At 39.4% G+C, this 2,999-nt stretch overlaps 1 pseudogene; it reads left to right on the top strand.

The window, feature by feature from the left end:
• Positions 1–240: 240 nt before the first annotated feature.
• Positions 241–403, top strand: LOC121927424 (annotated as a pseudogene).
• The last annotated feature ends 2,596 nt before the right edge of the window (positions 404–2,999 follow it).

The following is a 2,999-nucleotide window of genomic DNA, read 5'->3' as shown; positions in this document are numbered from 1 at the left end:
CAACAAACATTCCTTTCTAAGATATTTAACACAGAGTTTGACCAACAAGAGCAATTCTCTTTACTTTCTGAGAAATATTGTGGAGTTCAACAATTCATCTGCTTTTCCATAGTTGAGAGGGTTGCTTTCCTGCTGTCTAGGTTCTTGTATGTCTTCCCTTTAGCTAAATGGCCACTGTGATTTCTTTCCATTTTCAGAATCAGCAATCTGAAACACAAAAAAGAAAACTTCTAAAACAAAATTGCTTCTCGGCCTTTTGGCTAAGATCAAGTGTAGTAAAACAAAATTGGGAAGTCAGTTAATTCAAATTCCCAATGCATTCAATACCTAATGCATTCTTTTTGTATGCTAGACCTGTCCAGCAGCCTATGATTGCTGTCCCTCTGAGCAAGGTTTACCTTAAAATGTTGCTCAGCAATGGATGCAGAGTTTATCTTAGTGCTTATGGTAATTCTTTTTGAGTGGCAGCAACAGTTTCACTTCACTTTTCTTGACTGGAATAATTACAGCTGTTTGTATCCATACCAAGATGCTTTGTTATTTAAGGCACCAATGTTGGTTGTTTCTCCACCTCTTACTTGATTACTGAAACAGCACCCACTGTTGTAGGACCCAGCATCTTGAAGAAGTCAGATAAGCCAGTTACAGTGACTCCATTCCTTCCTGGAGGGGCAAACCCAGAAGGTGGTGCTGGGGGACTCCTCTTTGACTCTCTGGCCATTGGCCTGAGTGGGGTTCCTCAGGGTTCTGTGCTATCCCCTATGCTATTTAATATATACATGAAAGTGTTGGGAGAGGTTGTCCAGAATTTTGTGGTGTGATGCCATCAATATGCTGCCGATACTCAATTCTATTACCACTTCACACCTCAATCCAAAACAGTGTCTGTCTTCAGTAATGGACTGGATGAGGGCAAACAAGTTGGAACTTAATCCAGACAAGGCAGAGGTGCTCCTGGTCAGTCAGAAGGCAGATCAGGGAATAGGGATCCAGCCTGTGCTAGATGGGGTCACACTCCCCCTGAAGACACAGTTTTGTAGTTTGGGGATACTCTTGGACTCAGCTTTGAACCTGGAGGCCCAGGTCTCTGCTGTGACCAGGAGTGCTTTTGAACATTTAAAACTTGTGCGCCAGCTGCGCCTGTTCCTTGAGATGCTGGATCTGGCCATGGTGGTACACGCCTTGGTTACATCCTGTTTGGACTATTTTAACAGATTCTACATGGGGCTGCTTTTAAAGAGTGTTTGGACAATTCAGCTGATTGAAAGAGCTTCTGCCAGGCTGCTAACAGGGACAGATTACAGAGACCACACAACGTCCCTGTTGAAACAGCTTCATTGGCTGCCAGTTTGTTTCTGGGCACAATTCAAGGTACTGGTTATTACCTATAAAGCACTATATGGCTCAGGTCCACAATATTTGGCAGGCCGTATCGTCTTGTATGAACCAGCTCGGACTCTGAGATCCTCTGGAGAAGCCCTTCTCTTCGTCCCAACACCATCATAAACACGGTTGGTGGGGATGCGAGAGAGGGCCTTCTCGGTGGCTGCTCCTAGACTCTGGAACTCCCTGCCCAGAGAGATCAGAATGGCTCCCTCCTTGATGGACTTCCGCCAGCAGGTGAAGACCTACCTGTTCAAACAGGCATTTAAGGAATTGCTATAAGGACAGGCTGCGATGTTGGACCAGTTTAAAAATTTGATATAATTTTTTTAATATATAGTTCTATCTTTTTAAAATGTGTTTTATTCCTTTAATAAATATTTGTTTTAATACTGTAATTATTTAATTCCTTTTTCATGTACTTTTTTCTATGTTTTAATTGTACTGCTTTACTGTTCGTGACGCCGCTCTGATTACCAGTTCTGGGAAAAGAGTGGGATACAAATAATAATAATACTAATAATTATATTCTTATTATTATTATTATTATTTTCAAATTAAATACCCCTCCAAAAAAACATCTAGTCATGCATTAAATTAAAACAGTGTGCATTTACACTTACTGGTGTTGAAACAAATTATTACATGCCCACACACATTCACATATGGTTTGTTGAGCGGATCTATACTATTTTTAATCTTTATTTGGACAGAGTGGGCAATGTTTGTAATACGGAACTGAAACAAACTCCAGAGTAAAGCCAAATTAATGTAATATATTAGCATTAAAATGCATTAAACAGTAAGTTAGTAGTTATCATGCAGCAGAAAATGATTTAAAGGCGTTCTGAGCAAAGGTTCTTCCCCTTAAAGTTAAGTATGTTTATTTTAAAACTTTTGAGCTGAGTCCATCCATCTACAAGCTTAGCTTTATATAGATAGATAGATAGATAGATAGATAGATAGATAGATATACTGCTCTCTCTGTTTCTGACCAAAAATGGTATATGCTAAAATGGTGAAAATTTAATTTATTTTATACAAAATGATTCCTGATTCAATCAATCCTATTACTTTTTTCTTAGGCCATCCTAACTTTTAAATAAACTTCTCCTTCCCTTCTCTCTCTCTCTCTCTCTCACACACACACACACACACACACACATTTTTCTCATGCACACACACATACACATCCATTAATCTCTTTCAAAATTTTCTTCTCCAGTACTGTTGGCAATTCTGTAATCATCCCTCTCTTTAATGTCCAGTTTCCTCCATCCTCCTTTCTCCTTGACTGGCATAAAATTATGCAGTGGTGAGAGAAAATTATCCTTTCATACTGGAATGCCAAGGTTATTCGCTGAAGCTGAATAGCAGAAGATTGAATACAGGCACATGGAAGTGCTTCCACAAGTTGTAGTGATGGCTGCCACCTTGAATGGAAGGATTGAAAGGAGAAAGCAGGTTCATAGAGAATATGGCTATCAACATCTACTAGTCATGATGACTCTGTATGATCTGTCTTCACTCTCAATATGTGTCTCAAAACAAACTGTACACTAAAATGTATTTCCACTTTACCACAGGTTAAACAAACACTCTTCAGAACTGAGTTA

This window comes from Sceloporus undulatus, chromosome 3 (genome assembly GCF_019175285.1).
Source record: "Sceloporus undulatus isolate JIND9_A2432 ecotype Alabama chromosome 3, SceUnd_v1.1, whole genome shotgun sequence".
Classification (NCBI taxonomy): domain Eukaryota; kingdom Metazoa; phylum Chordata; class Lepidosauria; order Squamata; family Phrynosomatidae; genus Sceloporus; species Sceloporus undulatus.
This window is presented reverse-complemented; position numbering and strand designations above follow the sequence as displayed.